General features: G+C 46.6%; 1 pseudogene; it reads right to left on the reverse strand.

The window, feature by feature from the left end:
- Positions 1–685: 685 nt before the first annotated feature.
- On the reverse strand, positions 686–826 carry LOC117063150 (annotated as a pseudogene).
- Between the last annotated feature and the right edge of the window lie 20,369 nt (positions 827–21,195).

Raw genomic sequence — 21,195 nt, forward strand, 5'->3', positions numbered from 1 at the left:
CACCACCAAGTCATGACAACCAAAAATGTCCCCTGACATTGATGAATGTTTCCAGGGGGCAAAATTACCCTAAGTTGAGAACTATTGGACTAACTTCTAAATTACATTCAAGGAAAGCTCAATTGAACTGCTTGATACCAGTTCAAGACTCAAGCCAAAGGTGGCCTCTTTTTCTATACAGCTTCCCCCAACTCTCTTTCCCAGGTCAGAGTAGCTGACCTTATATCTTATGACCTCCTCTGACCTTATGTCTATCATAAATAGGACTGATCCTTTCACATCCTTACTATTCTTTAGTGTTTTATGTGCCACAATAAACTGTAGGCTCTTTGAGGACAGGCTTGTGAATTTTTTTTTTTTTTTTTTTTTTTGAGATGGAGTCTGGCTCTGTTGCCCAGGCTGGTGTACAATGGTGTGATCTCTGCTCACTGCAACCTCCACCTCCCAGGTTCAAGTGATTCTCCTGCCTCAGCCTCCCAAGTAGCTGGGATTACAGGTGTGTGCCACCATGCCTGGCTAATTTTTGTACTTTTAGTAGAGATGGGGTTTCACCATGTTGGCCAGGCTGGTCTTGAACTCCTGACCTCAAGTGAGCTCCTCAGTTTCCCAAAGTGCTGGGATTACAGGCATGAGCCACCACGCCCAGCTGTGAATTATTTCTTTCTTTATTTTTTGGGGGGATCATAATATTTCTTCTTATATGTATCGAAACTCATACTGAACGATGAGCTCTTGGTTGCAAAAGAGAATTTATTTCTTGAACCTATCTGTAAGTCTGGTTGTGGATTATTTCTCCTTAGAATCCTCAGCGCATGGAACAGGACCTGGAACACGAGGAAGGTGTAAGTGGGTGGATTAATTCCACGCCCACAAGACCCTCCTAGCCTGGACACAATGCATGTTTCATTTCATGGCCCCTGACCTCATAGATTCCCAAAGGCCCAACTCACCAGACATCCCTGAGGGCCTGCCATTCACGAAATATGCCTTGGCCTTGCCCAGTCTACATCTTCCTAGTACCTTCCTTTTCTTGAAATTTCCTTCATACTCACCTCACCCTGTCCACTTCCTAAAATCCTCACATTCTCCAAGGCCTATCTCCAGTGCCTCTTCTCCAAGGAAGAATTTTCCAAATCCTCTAATTAAAAATAATCAACCATCCATGCCTCCCCCATTACCCCAGCCCCTGCTCCCAAAGTGCTTTTTAATTCTGTTATAACCATTTCCGGATACATTCTGTGTCCCTTACTAGACAGCGAACTCCCCAAAGGCAGGAACTGTCATGATCTATTTCCATATCTTCCACGGAGCCTAGCAGAGGCCTGGCACACAGCAAACATAACTCAAATCTAATTCAGGTCTCCGAGAGAGGCCAGGCCAGCGGGCGATGGTAAACGTGTGCCTGACTGATTCCTCCTTCAGTGCCTTCAAGAGAAAGATAGTCATTATTGGAAAACATGCTTCATAATACTGTTTACAAAAGAACACTGCCCTACAAAGTCATTATTCTTAATGAAAAAAAATGGGTCTGTTTTTTAAAATTGAGAATTGATATCAATCCTAAATGAAGGATTTAGCCAGAAGGTGAGAGGGAGTCCTCTGAGGCCTGTTAGACCAACCCTGGGGCCACACAAGACTACATATGTCCAAGGAGACATAATCTTCAGTTCTTGAGAACTTAAAGTCGAGTGTTGCAGTCTCCTGTTTTGGAAAACAAATGCTGGCAATTACATCCATTGTTAATAATTCATAATTAGAAATATTATTAATAATTGGAGCTGTTATTTCAGTAGCTCTTCTAAAGGAGAAATGCCTAAGTGTCTGGATTTTGGAGCAAATAATGGTACTGACTTTTACACTGGGCTTTAGAAATGATAAAGCATTCATCACCTAGCAACTTCCCTGACTCCCCCTTACTGCCGTAGGAGACAGGCAGACAGAATGGGGAGGCCCTCAACAAGTGCCCAGTGTCACTCAATGGCTGGATGAGACTCTGCCACCGCCCCTGTGTGTGTGAGCCGCTCGCAGCCCTCCCTATGAGGGAGGGGGAATGAGGAGGCCTGTTCACACCACAGCCCTGATGGCAGCTGCTGGAAAGGTGGGCTCAGTACTCGGTGAGAATAAGCCCAGGGAGGGAAAAAGGCTGCCCTTCTTTCTTTAGACAGATGAGCTCCAGAAAGTCCTGAGGCTACAGGAGAAAAGTCACTGGAACCAACAGATCAGCAGCAAGTTTTATGAGGCTTGGAGGCCACTCATCTCCAGCAGGGTGACTGGGACCAGAAAGAAGCAGCCATTCCAATAGCAGCCGTGGTCAGTCTGCAGGGCCTCAGGAGTCTACTGCTAGAGAGTGGGGAAGTGGTGGGGGCGACAAGGAGACAAGGGGGACCCCAGAGCCAGTTGTGGCCTGGACACAACTGCAGGTCGGCCTTGGACAGCTGAACAGGCTGTGTGCTGAACAAGGGACCCTGGCAGCATGGGAAGGGGTAATCCGAGCCTTGGTTTCTCATTGGCAAAAAATGTGTAATGTGAACCAGCAGAGGCCCTGGCATGGGTGGGGTAGCTGATGCACCCACACAGTGAGGTGTCCCGGGTTCCTGCCCTCCCCTACGCACGAACAAACCTCTCCCTTAGTGACTCAGGTGCCACAAATGATAATTTAGCCTCTTTTTGGAGTAAGACATGAAGCCCTTTATTAAAATGCAAAAGCCATTGTCAGTCATTACCACCTTATGGATTAACCAGCAAGGAACAGAGAATGGTGGCTGGGCACCGGCAGGGCTGCGAGGAGAAAGGAGTAGTGGGGAAGCCAGTTCAAGAGAGAGGACAGAGGTGAATGGGCATCACTCATTTGTGCCACTCCTACAACCCAGAAGGCACATAACATACATCCGCTCTTCATTCTCACAGCAACCCTCAGGGAAGACTCTGTTACACTGTTTCATGGAAGTTCAGAAAGACCCAGGTCACCCAGCGAATACAGGGCAGAATCCGCTTCCTACTCAGATGGTTCAGATCCAAGCTCCATGACCTCTGCACTATGCTGCTTTCCGGCGGGGCTTCTGCGTCGGAGGCGATGGGGTTGAAAGGCACAAGGCTGACAGCCATGTTTATTAGGGTATTCCTGGGGCAGCCCATAGATGACAAGGACTCTGCTGGGGACAGCCTGATGCCATAGACACCAATCAGATCCCTGTTTCTCCAGGTAAGAAAACAGAATTTAAGCCACACAATTTAAGCAACACACCCAAGATCTCCCCAGCATGCAGTCTGTAGAATGGGGATTTGAACCCATGGTGTGAATCAACAATTATGTCAACATCGAAAAATTTAATTAAAAAATAAACAAAGGCCAGGTGCGGTGGCTCACACCTGTAATCCCAGCACTTTGGGAAGCTGAGGCGGGCAGATCGCGAGGTCAGGAAATTGAGACCATCCCAGCTAACACGTTGAAATACCGTTTCTACTAAAAATACAAAAAATTACCCACCTGTAGTCCCAGTTACTTGGGAGGCTGAGGCAGGAGAATCATTTGAATCTGAGCTTGCAGTGAGCAAAGATCACGCCACTATACTCCAGCCTGGACGACAGAGCGAGACTCCATCTGAAAAAAAATAAAATAAAATAAACAAAGTACAACTGCGAAATGAAGGCCTCACTCTGAGCAGCCCCCTGGAATGACAGAAGGGGCCCAATGCACAGTAATTGGGGCCCAATGCAGCTCAGATTCCATCCTTCCTTCACTCCACAAATACCTTTTGAGCATTTCCTGTATGCCAAGTTCTTTTCTAGTGAAGCAAAATCCTACAAATGGCAGATCAGAAGGCTGGGTGGAGGGACCGTTTCTTAATTAAGTACAATTGGCCCTGGGTGTAACTGGCAGTCTGCACAACCTACCAGGGAAAGGGTAGAGGATAGGCTGGGAGGAAGAGGGGCTACACAGTCAAGCAGGGGAACATGTCAGTGTGGTTCCTTACTTCCTGTATGTTTCCTTGGGCATGTTCCTTCATTCCTTCCAGTCTCAGTTCCCTTATCTGCAAAACGCAGACCACAGTTCTTGCACACAAGGTGTTTTGGGGATCCCATCAGATGCCCACGTGTGTGTACATGCGACAGTGGGAAGGGGCACAAATGTAAGATGTCATTACTGTTAGGATCCCACAGGAGAACTCTAACTGGGGCCCAGGGCAGTCTCCGGCACCCCCCAACACACACCCCCCAACACATCCTCTCCAGAAGGATGCCACAACGATGCTTCTGAAAGAAACACCTGACCCCTCAGTGGCTCCCCTTCCAGACTCTTGCACGATGCCTAAGGCCTTTGAACTGCTCACTATTCCCAGATGCACCATACTTTCTTTGCACATCTTAGCCTTGGCTGTTTCTTCAACAATCTCTTCTTCAGAAAGCCTTTTCTCATCCTGAGTCTTGGTTGGGGCCACCCCATTCTGTGCCTCCAGACTTCCTGAGTGTATCATGTTATGCTGTCATTGTAGGTTTCATCTCTTGTCCCCTGGACTCTGTGTGGGCTCCTTGAAGAAAGCAGCCATGTGCTGTCCATTATTTTAACCCTCGGGGCCAAAGGAGAAAGTTGTGCTAGGCAGTGGGGGATGCAGGTAACTCCCGTGAAGAGGGCGCTTTTATTCTCTGTTCTGTACAACTTATAAAGCAACACTGACTTCGGCAGTTGGTTTACTTTTTTTTTTAGGGTTGGGATCTTGCTCTGTCACCCAGACTGGAGTGCAGTGGCATAATCATGGCTCCCTGAAGCCTCTAACTCCGGGGCTCAAGTGATTCTTTTGCCTCAGCCTCCAGAGTAGCTGGGATTCCAGGCCCCCATTCCCGTGGCTAGTCTGTAGTTCTTACGTAAACGTCATAAAATTGGGGGAACATTTTTAATGTTGTCATAGCGTCTGTAAAATCCACGATGAGGCCCTTTCTATGTCATGTATTTCAGTTTCCTGATTTGTAATCATGGTAGCTTCAGCTCAAAGCCTCTTCTAGCCAGACATTCTGGGATTCTGGGATCTGAAGAGAGGCCAAAACTTTGACCTTCAGAGAAGTCAAAGTGCTTTGAAGGCCAGGGTGGTTGATTGCACTCTCCCTGCCTACAGAAGAGCTGAGCACCCCCATCCCCTGCCACATGTCTTGCAGAGCTCCTTCGTGAGTAATATCCACCCCACCCACACCCACACCCACACCGGGCTTGGTCACATGACCTGCTTTGCCAGTGGAACATGAGCAGAAGTGACATTATCACATCTAGCAGAGGCTGCGAGATTCACTGCCTGGTTTGGCCGTTTCTGTTTTCCCCTCTGCCAAAAACTAAAGATCAGGGGCTATACTTTCAGCCTCAGAATGAGAAAGTACTGGATCAGAGCCTCAGGTGACTTGATGACCAAAAAAAAAAAATTATTTTTATTTATTTATTTATTTATTTTACAGACAGGGTCTCACACTGTTACCCAGTTACCCAGGCTAGATTGCAGTGGCAAGATCAGAGCTCACTGCAACCTCAAACTCCTGGCCTTACGTGATCCTCTTGCCTCAACCTCCCAAAGCATAGCTGGGACTCAGGCATGTACCATCATGCCCAGCTAGTGTTTTCTCTTATTGTTTGTAGAGGCAGGGGTCTCATTATGTTCCCTAGGCTTGTCTTGAACTCCTGCCTTCAAGAGATCTCCCTTCTCAGCCTCTCAAAGCTCTGAGATTTCAGGCATGAGCCCCTGCACCCTGTGTATTTGTTTTTATAATCCACTGACATTTTGATGGTATTTGTTACTAACCATAGTCTAACAAAAGCTGATTGATGCAGGTTTAATTTGCATTACTTAAAGAAAATACCATTGGTACTAAAATAAAATAAAATAATAGTTTGAACCTTTAGGTTCACATCAAGTTTAGGATATAATAATGACTAAGCAAATCCTCCAGTCATTCCAAGGCTTTGTGTCATGCGATGCTCAGCACTGTGGATACAGATATGAAAAGTCTCCCTGCCCTCTCTCATGTGTCTCTCAGTGTGAGTTTTGGCTAATCATTTGATGAATTTATTCCATAATTTTTTTTTGAGATGGAGTTTCGCTCTTGTTGCCCAGGCTGAAGTGCAATGGCACAATCTCAGCTCACTGCAACCTCCTGGGTTCAAGCGATTCTTCAGCGTCAGCCTCCCAAGTAGCTGGGATTACAGGGACCCACCACTGCAACCAGCTAATTTTTACATTTTTAGTAGAGATGGGGTTTCACCATATTGGTCAGCCTGATCTCAAACTCCTGACCTCAGGTAATACCCCTGCCTCAGCCTCCCAAAGTGCTGGGATTACAGGCGTGAGCCACCGTGAGTGGCCTGTTCCACAAATATTTATTGAGCATATACTATAGGCTTAATATTGTTTTAGGTGCTAGAGCTGCAGCAGTGAACAAAGCAAAGTGTCTGCCCCATTGGAGCTTATGAACTGGGGGAGCTTACACTCAAAAGGTACGTTTAGGAGATTATGATCACTAAGTACTGTGTGAGGTCTAAGTCAAAAATTATATTCCCCCCACTTCCGTAAAGGAAATAAGGAGACATCTCAAAAGTTGATGACATTGTTCCAGATTAAGATTGCAGCTGCATACCTGCTAGAGGGAGATTCTCTTCTTCCCTTCGCAATCCAGGAGGTCTATCAACAATCCCTCCCTTATGCGCTGCATTTCAGAGTTTACTAATTGCTTTTGCCTTCATCACCTGTTTTGATTCCTTCAACATTCTCTGCAGGTAGACAAGTTAGGATTTGTCATCCCCATTCTACAGAATAGGAAACTGAGGCTGAGGGAGGGAAAGGAATAGATTCAAGTTCAAACAGCCAATTAGAGAGCTGGTGCCCTAATTTTCAGCACAATATCCTTTTGCACTATCTTCCTGATAGTGCAAATCTTTTCATGAGAATGTGCTATGTGTTTTTGAGCAGTTTTCATTGACATATAAAGGATTTTAGAGGAATTTCTGGAGCAACTTTTTCTTTCATTTTTCTGATCCATGTATAATAAGTCTCTCTAGCTACAGTGTAATAATCAACATAAGACTGAGGAAGAAACCTCGAGTCAAGCCAAAGTGAGTTTAGGTCCTTTTCCCCTGCATAGAAACTGAATCCCAACTCAAGGTGAGAGAGTTCATATCTACTCAGAGGTAGTAGAATGAACACCGGCTTTTGCCAGGCACGGTGGCTCATGCCTGTAATCACAGCACTTTGGGAGGCCAAGGCAGGTGGATTACTTGAGGTCAGGAGTTCGAGACCAACCTAGCCAACATGGTGAAACCCCATCTCTACAAAAAAATACAAAAATTAGCCAGGCGTGGTGTCATGCACCTGTAGTCCCAGCTACTTGGGAGGCAGGGGTGGGAGAATCACTTGAACCTGGGAGGTGGAGGTTGCAGTGAGCAGAGATTACGCCGCTGCCCTCCAGCCTGGGTGACAGAGTGAAATCCTGTCTCAAAAAAAAAAAAAAAAAAAATGGGCCAGGCACGATAGCTCATGTCTGTAATCCCAGCACTTTGGGAGGCCAAGGAGGGCAGATCACCTGAGGTCAGGAGTTCAAGACCAGCCTGGCCAACATAGTGAAACCTCGTCTCTACTAAAAATACAAAAATTAGCCAGTCGTGGTGGCAGACACCTGTATTCCCAACTACTTGGGAGGCTGAGGCAGGAGAATCACTTGAACCCAGGAGGCAGAGTTTTCAGTGAGCAGAGATTGTGCCACTGCACTCCAGCCTGGGCAACAGAGTGAGACTCTGTCTCAAAAAAGAAAGAAAGAAAAAAGAATGAACACAGGCTATGGAGTAAAACAAACTTGGGCTGGAACTGTAGTTTCATTACTTAACAGCTATGAGACCATGGGCCAGTCATTTTCCTCCCTGAGCCTCAGTTCTCTCCTCCTGTGAAATGGGAGCAGCAATACTTCCCCAACAAGTGGTTATGAGATTTCCTGCGGAAAGCACTGATCAATAGTCAGTGCTCGCTAGATGCTCAGTGTTAACTTTTATTGCATGGCTGCTGTATTCAAGGCATCATGTCAGAGTTTTTGTACATACTGTATCCTCTACCTCTTTTTTTTTTTTTTTTGAGACAGAGTCTCGCTGTGTCGCCCAGGCTGGAGCGCAGTGGCCGGATCTCAGCTCACTGCAAGCTCCGCCCCCGGGTTCACGCCATTCTCCTGCCTCAGGCTCCCGGGTAGCAGGGACTGGTGGCCGGCTAATTTTTTTGTATTTTTTTTAGTAGAGACAGGGGTTTCACCATGTTAGCCAGGATGGTCTCGATCTCCTGACCTCGTGATCTGCCCACTCAGCCTCCCAAAGTGCTGGGATTACAGGTGTGAGCTGCCGCACCCAGCATCCTCTTCCCCATTTTTAAGACACTGAAATAAAGCCATTGTCATTTTACAGATAAATGATAAATTTTAGGGGTAAAGTGTTAAACCTGCAACTTACCTTCAAATGGTTCAGAAAAAAAAAGTGTATATACAGAAAGCACCCCCACGACACACACACACACACACACACGCACACACACACACTATACATGTAGAGAAAAAGTAAAACAAATACAGGAAGATGTTAATAATTGCTGGATCTAGATAAAGAATATGCAAGTGGCCAGGTGCAGTGGCTCACACCTGTAATCCCAGCATTTTGGGAGGCTGAGGCAGGCGGATCACCTGAAGTCAGCAGTTCAAGACCAGCCTGGCCAACATAGTGAAATCCTGTCTCTACTAAAAATACAAAAATTAGCCGGGTGTGGTGGCATGCGCCTGTAGTCCCAGCTACTCAGGAGGCTAAGGCAGGAGAATTGCTTGAACCTGGGAGGCGGAGGTTGCAGTGAGCCGAGGTCTTGCCACTTCACTCCAGCCTGAGCGACAGAGCAAGACTGTCTTAAAAAAGGAGCATACAAGTACTTATGGTACTATTTTTTCAACTGCTATGTAGTATAATATTTGTCAATCTAAAAATTTGGTAGAAAAAAAACTCCAATTTGAACAATAAACTATCTGGCCATGCTCCCCAGCTTTCTCGCTCCTTCTGAGCACTCTGCCCTCACACCTTTGTTCCCTCTACTTGCAACACCCTTCCCTGCCTTGCTTAGCTGGGGAACTCCAGCCATCAAGACTCCGCTGCAAAGTCATTACTTTGGGGAGTCCTTCAGACCCGGGGCCTGACTTCTCCAGGTCTCAGAGCCCCTCTCCCTTGCTTGAGGTTCCCCTGCGGGTAGATCCCGCACTTCTCTTTCTGGGGACTAATGTGCTGAGAGTGGGAGCTGCATTATTTCTGTCCTCATCCCCGGCCCAGGATGCAAAGTCATCCAAGGTTAAAAGAAAAATCTCACCTAAAATCAAATATGTTTTTCCAAAGCTTTCCAAACCTGAGAAATACCAGTGAAACATATTTTTCTAACCTGTCTCCAGCAGGCACTCAGAAGAGGCTGGTGAACAAGTGAATCAATGAACTCCACCTCTGATCCCAACTTCCAAAACCTTTTCTGGCCGGGCGCGGTGGCTCAAGCCTGTAATCCCAGCACTTTGGGAGGCCGAGACAGGCGGATCACGAGGTCAGGAGATCGAGACGATCCTGGCTAACATGGTGAAACCCTGTCTCTACTAAAAATACAAAAAACTAGCCGGGCGACGTGGCGGGCGCCTGTAGTCCCAGCTACTCGGGAGGCTGAGGCAGGAGAATGGCGTGAGCCCGGGAGGCGGAGCTTGCAGTGAGCTGAGATCCCGCCACTGCACTCCAGCCTGGGTGACAGAGCGAAACTCCGTCTCAAAAAAAAAAAAAAAAACCTTTTCTATAGGCGATGGCACAGATTCAGATGCTTCAACCCAATCTCAGGTCTGGACAACAGAAGGTGAACCAGTGGTGCCTGCCTGATAGAACCTAGGGTAGGGTGAAAGGGGCCAGGTCCTTGAACTGGCATTGAAGCTGTCAGAGGTTCACATCCTCATTCCACCAACTGCTGGTTTAATGCGAACTGGTCCTGTACTTAACCTTTCTGTAGCTCAGGTTTTCCCCTCACTGAAAAGGGAGATGATACCTGTTTTTTTGTTTTGTTTTGTTTTTATTTTTTTGAGACAGAGTCTTGCACTGTCGCCTGGGCTGGAGTACAATGTCACGATCTCGGCGCACTGCAACCTCCGCCTCTCAAGTTCATGTGATTCTCCTGCCTCAACCTCCTAAGTAGCTGGGATTACAGGTGCCCATCACCACACCCAGCTAATTTTTTGTATTTTTAGTAGAGATGGGGTTTCACTATGTTGGCCAGACTGGTCTCAAACTCCTGACCTCATGATCTGCCCACCTCGCCCTCCCAAAGTGCTGGGATTATAGGCGTGAGCCACCACACCCGGCCTGGCATCTTTTTATGTTGCATAATATTATGAACTTAGGTACTGAGCATATAAAGTGGTGCTCAGTACTCAGTGGCTCACTCCACAGAAGCTACTGGAACACTGTCCTTTGACCAGGTAACTGGGCACTCCCAGGAGGACCCACATGGTCATGAGAAAGGGGTAAAGACAGGGCAAGGTTCATGCAGCCAAGTGTGTATGTATGTGTGCATGTGTGTGCATGCTTGTGTAAGAGAGGAGAGCCACTGTCTGTCCTCTGATGCACTCTGGAAGGTCACCTGGATCAACCCAGCCCGCCCTAACCACCTGAACCATCAGACAGCAGGCTTGCTGGCTCCCAACAGGATTATAAATCATTTATTTCATTATGAGTGTGAGGAGCCGCTGTGTGTTTGAAGTGGGATTTGAAGCAAAAGAAATGGGCAGATTAATGGAGCTTGAAGAAAGCTAAGTATCACTTGCCATTCCTGCCAGAGCACACAGGAGCTGGCAGCTGAGCAACATTTGAAAAACATGTCTCTCAATTAAAAGCATTTTCTCCTGGGTGCGTCATGGTGGAGCTCACTTGAATTAATTGCATGGACATCAGAATCCACCCACCAATGTTCTGTGTTACAAAATGGTTCATGAAGGTCCAGGTCTCTCCCAGTGCAGAGCCAAGTGCTTTGAATGGCATCAAAGTCCCGCCTCTCCATCCTGCATCTCCTCTAACTTCCACCCGCCACCAGTCACCAGGAGCCACCTGAACACACATGTCTCTTGTTTCCTGTACATGCTGCTCCTTCTGGAGCATGAGGGGGTGCTCTCATGTCCCTTCCCTGCCAGGAAAATTTCTGCTCATCCTTTGAGAAACAGTTCAGCAAATACCTCCTCTGGGAAGCCTGATACCCCTGAAGAGATAAGTAGATGCTCCCTCTCTTGTGGCACCTGTTATCAGAGCACTCTGCCACTCTGTTCACCACCCTGTCACCACCTAAATGCTGAGTTCTTTGAAAGCAAAGACTGTATTATCTGTGTAGCCTGCAACTAACTGCTAGTCAATCAATGTTTGCTGTCTGAATAAATAAAGATTTATGGTCTCAAGGCTGATAGGTTAAAGGAAAAATCTCACCTGAAAATAAATGTTTTTCCAAAGTTTTCAAAGCCTGAGAAATACTAGTGAAACATATTTCTCTGACCTCTCTCCCAAATCATTTCATCTTGAATTTCTGAACACTGCTCCGCTGCTAAACACAGAGCACTGTGACATTGTTCTCACCTCCACCCTCCACATTCTGTCAGAATCCTAGATTCTCACAATGTCTCTGGTAAACATTCAGCCCTCTCCTTTCTCCAAGAAGGGGAGGATTCCTTCTCTCCCAACTGCATCAGGCCAGATCCGGGAAGGACCAGGAAGCCACACAGAGAATTTCAGACATGATCCCAGGGAGAGCCAGAATGTTGGGGGCAGGGATCCAAACTAAGGAGATGAAGAATCATTTAAGGAACTGGGAGAGCGCTGGGGAAGAGGAGGGCTCTAAGCCTGCAACACAATGTTCTTCAGATGTCAGAAGGGCTGATGTGTGGACCCAAAGCCAGGCAAGCACTCAGGATGTGGTGTGTAGGTGGGTTCCTTGTGTCCCTGTTTGCAGGGTACAGGCCCCGTTTCTGCCTGTCCCCACAACATAATTATTATGAGTCCCTGTTCACTCTCAGCAGTGTCCTGGTTTAAGCAGTAATCGCACAGTCCCTTTAGTTATAGGGACATCTTTTCCAGTTCAGTAAAGGCTGAGTTTTCTGGCAGACAGAGCTGTTCGAGGCCACAGGTCCCCAGCAGGAGGAACTGTGATGCATTCATCCTTATGGCCCAGTACTGAGCACAGGGTCTGGACCTCACATGGGGCCCTGTGCCTGTTTGTCAACTGAATGAATGACTGATTGTCTTCAAAGGGAAGGGATCCCTCGTCTCTGGGAGTATGTCCATGCAGGAGGCCTTGCAGGAGATTCGAGCATCACAAGGGAAGTACAACCAGAAGATCTCTCAGCCCTTTCTTTTCCACAGAGGTTATATGTGAGTCAAGTTCAGGGATCAAGAGCAAAGCACTGAGGAAGCAGATAGCTTGGGCTGGACCCCTAGTCCATCACTCACCAGTTGTAAAATCGTGAGCAAGTTACTTAAACTATCTGTGCCTCAGTTTCGTGATCAGTAAAGTGGGTATAAAAATATCTACCTCGGCCGGGCGCGGTGGCTCAAGCCTGTAATCCCAGCACTTTGGGAGGCCGAGACGGGCGGATCACGAGGTCAGGAGATCAAGACCATCCTGGCTAACACGGTGAAACCCCGTCTCTACTAAAAAATACAAAAAACTAGCCGGGCGAGGTGGCGGGCGCCTGTAGTCCCAGCTACTCGGGAGGCTGAGGCAGGAGAATGGTGTAAACCCGGGAGGCGGAGCTTGCAGTGAGCTGAGATCCGGCCACTGCACTCCAGCCTGGGCCACAGAGCAAGACTCCCTCTCGAAAAAAAAAAAATCTACCTCAAAGAATAGTCCAGAGAAGTCTTTAAAAATGTCATATGTGTAAAATACCTGGCCCACAGTGGGCACTTTGTAAACTATTTTCTATTATTTCTAGGATGATGAAGGTGATGGAACTGATGCTGTACTTTGTCCTTTAAACCCGGGGGAGGAGACTGCCAGTGTTGGGTCAGGGACTAACTTCTTCACAGTGGTGGCTGTGGAAGGTTAATCACATGGCGAGCCCAGTAACCAAGATTAGGAGAAAGAAAATCCCTCCAACTGCCTTTGAATTTCAGTTATGTGTATGTTTGCTTTGAACTGGTGATTCAACTCTTTCTCTTGGAGGGAGAACAAAGCGAGTGATGTGGAACTCAAATCTCATTTACCACTTAATTTTAAAACTGAGGAGATTTGCAATATTGGAAAGGCAAGGGAGCAGGAAATAAACTTTAGAGTAATTGCTCAGTCGCCTTTTAAACGTAAGGCATTGCATTGCTATTTTTGTTGATGGTATTCAAATGAGAGGATGCCACAGCTGGGGAGGAACCTAGGAGATCATTGACGGTACCTCCTTCACTGAATGAGGAAGAAATCACAGGCCAGAGACCGGAGGGTCGGTCTCCTGTCTCACAGTAAGTTAGAGACAAGACCAGAATCAGATGGCGCAGATCCTGGGGCTCCTAGACAGGTCTCGGTAGAAGCCCAGGAGTGAAATAATAGCCTCAAACAGCAACCTTACTGCCCATCTGTAAGAGAAGAGGTGGAGGGATGATATTCTGAGCACCGTGCTTACAAAAACACAAAGACACCCTCAAGAAGTAGGCTGATCACCTTCCCCAAAGAGTTTATGACAGACAGGGAAGCAGCCATTATGTATCACTTCTTAAAGTTTAGGAGCCCAGGAAGCCACATATTGTTTTATGTTCATTACATAGGCAAGTAAATTGAGGCAGGAGGGCAACTTTTGTTTTCAACCACAGAAATCCTCAGTCCTAAAGCCTATGTTTGCAGGGTTTGGAACATTAGACTAGGAGAGCTGTGTTGTCAGAAGCCCAAAACTAGCAACGCAGATAAAACCGCTGGTTTTGCTACCCCTAAGGGTGCTCTAAAGCACTAGTTTCTGTGTGTTTGTTTGTTTTGAGACAGGGTCTCACTCTGTGGCCCAGGCTGGAATGCAGTGGCGTGATCACAGCTCACTACAGCCTCTACCTCCTAGGCTCAAGCAATCCTCCCACCTCAGCCTCCCAAGTAACTGGGACTACAGGTGAGTGCCGCCATGCCTGGCCAATTTTTTTTTTTTTTTTCTTTTTTGTAGAAATAGGGTCTCACTGTGTTGCCCAGACTGGTCCTGAACTCCTGGGCTCCAGCAAAAGCATTACTTTTCAAGCTGTGCTCCTCATCAAAGGTGGAGCACGAGAGATGTTGCCCCTACCCCACTTTTGACTTGTATCGAAGCAGCCCCGTTATTTGTTTTTTATTTGAGAAATTCTGTATAAGATTCTACAGCAAAGCACTCTGGTGTTTTTGTTTGTTTGTTTGTTTGTTTGTTTAAAAAAAAAAAAACATTGCCTGAGAGCATTCAGATGATTTATCCACAACATCTTTCATTCCTGACAGTCAACTGTGGCATGTCACGCTGGCGGATGTGCTTCTACAGAGTCTGGCCGCGGTGCTAAGCTGTCCTTCGTTGGGCCACAGGGTCCCTTCCCTGTAGTCCCCAGCCAGGTGCTCCAACTGCATTCTCACCCACCAGAGGCAGCCAGTGGTTCAGGTGCACTGTAGAAACAGAGACCAACACGCAGGCCCAGGAGAAGCCCACCATGCTTCCTGATGCTCACCCTGGCTGGGCCCGATGGAATATGGTCTGTCCTTGGCTGGCAGCTCCCGCTCACCCAGCAGCAGCCAGGGCCATTTCGATTAACCCTTCACAGCCACTCCACTTTGGACATGCATGTGCTCTGTTCTTTTTGCTGATTTAATTAACATAATATAATGGAAATAAAATAATTGAAGAGGCTGCCACTTCAGAAAAGATCATCGCAGTGCTGCTCGGGAAGCATTGTTGCACGGTCTCTAGGCAACACGAGGAGGCCCGAGAGGGGCTGGCGGTCCCCGAAGCAGCCAGCTGGCCAGGCCTCACCCCACAGCCTCAGCCCAGCCTGCCTAGGCCCAGATATGTGGGCCACGGGCACAGGGATATTCCTTCAGACCCTTCCTTCTTCACATCTTTGTGCCTCTGAGTCCTGAACTGTAATTTCTCAGTTTGAAATAACTAAGAAAAATCAAACAGAGCAAATAAATACATCAGAAATTCAATCACACACATTGCACCCCCCAAGACATTTTTGATAATACTGTTCGTAAGGCCAGGATCGTACCGTGCTTTCTGGAAGTGATCCTTGAACCAAAAATTAGTATTACGTAGAGATTGCCGTGAGTGGACCCTCTCAACATTTATTTTCAAGTGATAGTTTTTGAGCTGAAGGAGATCTGGGCTCTCCCCAAGGATCTGTCTCTAATTGTCAGGAGATTTCACATTGGTGTCTTTCCTCTCTGGTACTCAGCTTCACTCCCTCCATCAGGGAGTGTGACTGAGACTCAGTTGTGCATTTTTTTCAGACTATGATGAGAAGGCAGCTATGCCAGGTTCTGATCCTCTCAGCATGGAGAGCTGCACCTGGCTGCAACCATTCTGCGGATGGAGCAGGAGGCAGAGAGGGCATCTCTAGACCCAATGCTGCATAAAGGCAGCCGATCTGCAAAGCAAAGTTCCTTCCCTGCTCCCCAGTGTAATGAGAGGTGACAATGGAAGGCGGCAGGACAGCAGAATGACAAAGAGTCTGGCAACCTGCAGGGACACATTCCTGGCCCCCCTACACGATCCTGTAGATCCTCCATGACAAATACCTTTCAACGTGATCCAGCCCCAAGGAAAAGACCCTTATTTTATGAATTTTCCAGTGGAGGAGCATTTTTAAGCCAGTGACACCAAATTATAGGCATGCTGTACAATAAAATACTATAGGGTTTTATCTGATTTTGCCAGGTTACAAAGCAGAAGCAAAAAACAAACCAAAACACTCTAACCTTTCTTCATGAAAAACAGAGTTTTCAGGCATGTTGTTGTGATCAGTGGTGGTGGTGGCTTTTCCCCCTTAGTGACAGAAATGCAAGGGAATGAGAACTAATTGTCAAAGGTTTTAATTGTGCTGTACCTTGTTAATGTTTCTCACATATTGATTCCTATTAATTAATCTAGTGTAATGGAAAAGTCAATTATGCCATATTAACACCACTTGTTGTAGAAAAGACTAAATTACTGAATGCAGATGGAGAGCAGATGTGTTATGATAAACATTTGATACGTTCCTCTGCCCGTATCCAAAGTTAATCTGGCTTAAGGTATCCAAAACATGGCCCATCTCCCTGTGGGGAGGAAGAAGCCAGTCACAGGTTGGAGAGGAGTGTGGAGATCAGATTTTTATTTAAAAAAAAAGAAAGAAAAGAAAAGGAGAGTGAAGTTGAAAAAATCAGATATCTCACTGGCTTGATTTTTCTCCTTCCACAATGCATCTGATTCTAAGGAATAAGCATGGGAACAGGAGTACGGAGACTTGGGCTCTAGTTCTGATTCTGACACAAACTCACAGCTTATGTCTCCTCACAGAACTCTCTATCGAGGTTTGTTTGTTTGTTTGTTTGTTTATTTTGAGACAAGGTCTCATTCTATCACCCAGGCCAGAGCGCAGTAGCGGGGTCATGATTCACTGCAGCCTCGAGCTCCTGGATTCAGGTGATCCTCCCACCTCAGCCTCCCCAGTAGCTGGGACTACAGGCATGCACCACCTCACCCAGCTAAGTATTATTATTAATATTATTTATAATATTAATAATTATATCAATTATTTAATACAATTAATACTCATTAATTATATAATCAATATATTATATATAATTATATATTAATATTATAATAATATTATTTATTATAATATATAATTAATATATGTTAATCTATATTATATATTATAATATATAATTAATATATGTTAATATATTATATAGTATAATATATGATTATATGTTAATATATTATAATATATAATAATATATGTTAATATATTATTATATATTATAATATATAATTAATACATGTTTATATATTATTATATAATTAGTATATGTTAATATATAATATATATATAATTAATATATATTAATTATATATACTGCAACCTCCACCTGTCTGGTTCAAGCGATTCTCCTGCCTCAGTCTTCCAAGTAGCTGGGATTACAGGCACCCACCACCACGCCTGGCTAATTTTTATATTTTTAGTAGAGACGGGGTTTCACTATGTTGGCCAGGCAGGTCTTGAACTCCTGACTTCAGGTGATCCACCCACCACAGCCTCCCAAAGTGCTGGGACTACAGGCGTGAGCCACTGCTCCCGGCACTAATTTTTTAATTTTTTTTTTTGTAGAGACATGTTGTCCCCATGTTGCCCAGGCTGGTCTCAAACTCCTGGGCTCAAGCAATCCTCCCGCCTCAGCCTCCCAAAGTGCCGGGATGATGGGTGCAAGCCACTGCATTGGCCTTTGCTGAGATTTAAATCAAAACATCCATTCATTCTTTCAATAAACACTCTTGGCTGCATATAATGACTGAGGTTCAGACATTATCTCTAACTCTCAAACATCTCAACCGGGGTTTTTTGCAGGCACATTCAATGCAGTACGGCATGCCTTCCTTCTGAGCCTCCTGAATCATCTGAGGCTCCCACCATCTCCCCAGTGTCCAAGACAGAAACCTACAAGTCATCTTGGGCTTCCCTTTTCCTCCCTACCTCCTTGGCTCCACCAACCTGAGGTTGTTAAGGTGTATTGAGGCTACCATCTAGATATTTAAATGATAATATTCAGAAAATCAAAAAGCAAATAGGAAACCGGAAAAAAAGTCAACTATAAAGAGTTAGCATGGTGAATATATTATACAAAGCCTTCTAAATAAATAAGAAAAATTATCCCATAAAAATTGGGCAAAGGAAGAGAACAATTTGCAGAAGAAATACATAATAAGGTAAATAAATATCTGAAAATGTTTTCACTTCAAAAATCAAGGAAAGTCTAATTTTAACTAAATACTTTTTTTCCCCTCTCAAAATATCTACTTCTTCTTAATCAGTCTCATTGATCATGAGGACACAGTGAGACAGGCATTATAGTGTCCTGCAGAACAGAGAATATAAAATGTGTAGAACATTTTGAGGAAGCAATTCAGCAACAGGTATTAACAGCCTTAAAAGTGTCTGTGTCTCTTCAGCCAGGAATTTTCCTTCTAAAAATCCATTCTAGGAAAATAATTAGAGATGCAAATTAAAGATATATGCATAGAGTGTTTATTACCACATTATTTTTACTGTTAAAATGTGAAAAACAGGCCAGGCACAGTGTCACTCCTGTAACCCCAGCACTTTGGGAGGCCAAGGTGGGCAGATCACTTGAGGTCAGGAGTTTGAGACCAGGCTAGCCAGCATGGCGAAATCCCATCTAATACAAAAATTAGCTGGGCGTGGTGGTGCATGCCTGTAATCCCAACTACTCAGGAGGCTGAGGCAGGAGAATCACTTGAACCCAGGAGGCAGGGGTTGAAGTGGGCTGAGATCACACCACAGCACTCCAGCCTGGATAACAGAGTGAGACTCCATCTCAAGAAAAAATAAATAAATAAACACGTCTTTCAGGGCTTCTCACCGACATGTGAACTTTAGTGATCACACGACACCCTTTGAAGTCCACTCCTGGTACCTCTGCCTCCTGAGTCCTCACTGCACCTCCCACCTCCCCACCCTCAGGTTTCAGCTCCCGCATCCTTGGCACTCCCTCGCCAGGCTTGGCTACTGGCTTTATGCTTTTGCCCCATTTCTCTGCCAGGGAGCACCTTGCTTCCCACTCTGCCTCTCCAGCACATCACTTGCTACTGACATAAACATCCACCTTCAGAACTCAGTGGACCTTCAGGACTCAGCCTGCACGTGGCCTACTCAGGATCACCTTCCCCAGCGGGATTTGTCATTATTCCACCTTGAGACCCCACCACATCCACAGACCATGGCGCTGTCAGGGGATTTCAGCGGGAGAGTGGCACGTTTTGCAGTTTCAGAAGAGAACTCTGGCAACCACATCTGCAGCAGGGGTGATCCTGGCTGGGGTGGGAGAACAAGACAGGGCCTTCAGAGGCCAGGGAGGACTCTGACTGGGACAAGGGGGTGGAGTGTTGGGACTCTACCCACTCCTGGCCAGAATTTCCAACCTGCCCTGTGGCTGTCCTGGGCACATCTGGATGGTGCTTCTCTTGCTGCCCAACTAGTCCCAGCCCTCCACAAAGGAGCTCCCATCCCTGCTAGCCCTGCCTGAGATTCTCCTTGGCCTGAGTTCTACCCTACTCCAGACCCCCATAGTACTCTCCCTTCTCCCTTAGCTCAGACCACAATGTGGGAGAGAAGCCTGAAGTGTCCTCCGTCATCAGGAATGCCGACATTCAGAACACACACCAAGTCTCTTCAGCCAGACCACACCTGGCTTCCCGGCTATGGCAGCTACGTGGGAGAATCAGGGCCCTGCAGATGCTGACACCTGGGAACAACATTGATCACCAATAGACAGTGATCCACAGCAACAGAGTGCCGGGAAGGCCACCTCAACTGGCAAGTTCCAGAGCACCTTGCTATGCTAGGCACTGGGCAGCATGCCCGCAGTGCTCTTGGAAAGCTCAGATTAGTGGCAGTGACAACAAATAAAGGAAAATGAACAGTAGTGTGTGCAGCTGGGATGTGGTGTGAGCAGGTTTCCTGCATTGCCTGGAAGTCTTTGCAGAATGCTTCTGGAAGGGGGGCCTTTATCCACAAGTCCTTAGAGAGAGAAGGCAGGGATGGCTTTCTGCAGGAAAGACAGAGTATGTGAAGCCTAAAAACACCCAAGTAAGGAAACATGTTCTCTGTGCCTCAGTTCCCCTTTGAAAATCCTGCTGGGAGAACATAGCATCATGGTGCAAACTCATGTCAAAGAACCTGAGATCCAGGCTCAGACCCACCACTCGCCAACCCCTTCACTTTGCACCCCTCATGCCTTGTTCAGAATTCCTCAGAATGGCACCATGGTTGCTAAAACAATCATTTAGCAGTTATTTTGGGGTTTAGACCACTATCGTGCTGAAGAGGGCTCAGGCCATGGTGGGGACTTCATAAATGTTTCTAGACCTTCTTGCCTTCCCAGCAAGAGAGAATCAAGGGCAAAAGCTGTGCCTTATATCTCCTTGTACCTTGGTTAGGACCAAGGACCTCGTCAGCGCCTGGCAAGGCCCTGCTGATGGATTCATTTGCTGGGGCTGTCTCATCTTTCTCATCTCATCCTCCACCAGAGCTAACTCTTTGACAGCTTCAGTGGCAATTTTCAAATTTCAAAGGCCCCTGCAAGGCTGAGGAAGGTACCCTAGGTAATGAGGTGGAAGAGCCTGACTTATCATCAGGCAGGCAGGAATCATTTGTCTGGAAAATTCACTTGGAGATCACAGAAGCAGCTGTCTACTGTGTCTCAAGCCCCTTGCAGAAGGATGGCTCCCAGGCAGGAGGAGCAATCACTTCCCCACAGCCTGGGGAGTCTGCCCGAGTCAAGCTCCTACAGGAACAGCAAGCACACTTGCCCTTCACTGCCTCCCCTGCCCCTACCTCACTTCCTCTCCTGCCTTGCTCAGACCCCCTCCCATACCTCTCCCTGGAGTCCGGAATGAGATCAGCACCTCCGGACGGGTGTGTGCCAAGTGACCTGCTTAAACTCATTTGCTCCTGGGACATAATTCCCAAGGAAGTACATTTTAATTAAACTTTCCGGTAAACACGTCTTTTGCTCTGTAATAACTCCATTAAAAAGAGATCACTATAAAGAAGCCATTCTATCCCATAAACATTGAAAACAGACAAACAGGCTCCTGAGCCAGGCTGGCAGCCCTGGAGCTGCTCCACTCCACAGCCTCAGCCTCCCTGCAGGTGCCTGCCTGGGTCCTCCTGCTTCCAGACCTTTTCTCCAGGGATTTCTCCCCACCTGGAATGCTCAGAGAGCCCCTCTGCCCTCCTCCATTAACCTTCCCTGATCAGCCCTCACCCATCTGAAGTTTTCTTGCAGCCCCAGCTGCACACCCACGTGCCGTAAAACAACCTTGCTTGTCACTATCTGCTCTCACCAAGCAAGTCGTTAAGTGAGGACAAGGAGCAGGCCACATGCTTCTTGGTCTCCCCCAAAGACCCCTTACAGAGAGCTTTATGCAGTGTAG

Source organism: Trachypithecus francoisi, unplaced genomic scaffold (assembly GCF_009764315.1).
Source record: "Trachypithecus francoisi isolate TF-2019V2 unplaced genomic scaffold, Tfra_2.0 Lachesis_group17, whole genome shotgun sequence".
Taxonomy (NCBI): Eukaryota; Metazoa; Chordata; class Mammalia; order Primates; family Cercopithecidae; genus Trachypithecus; species Trachypithecus francoisi.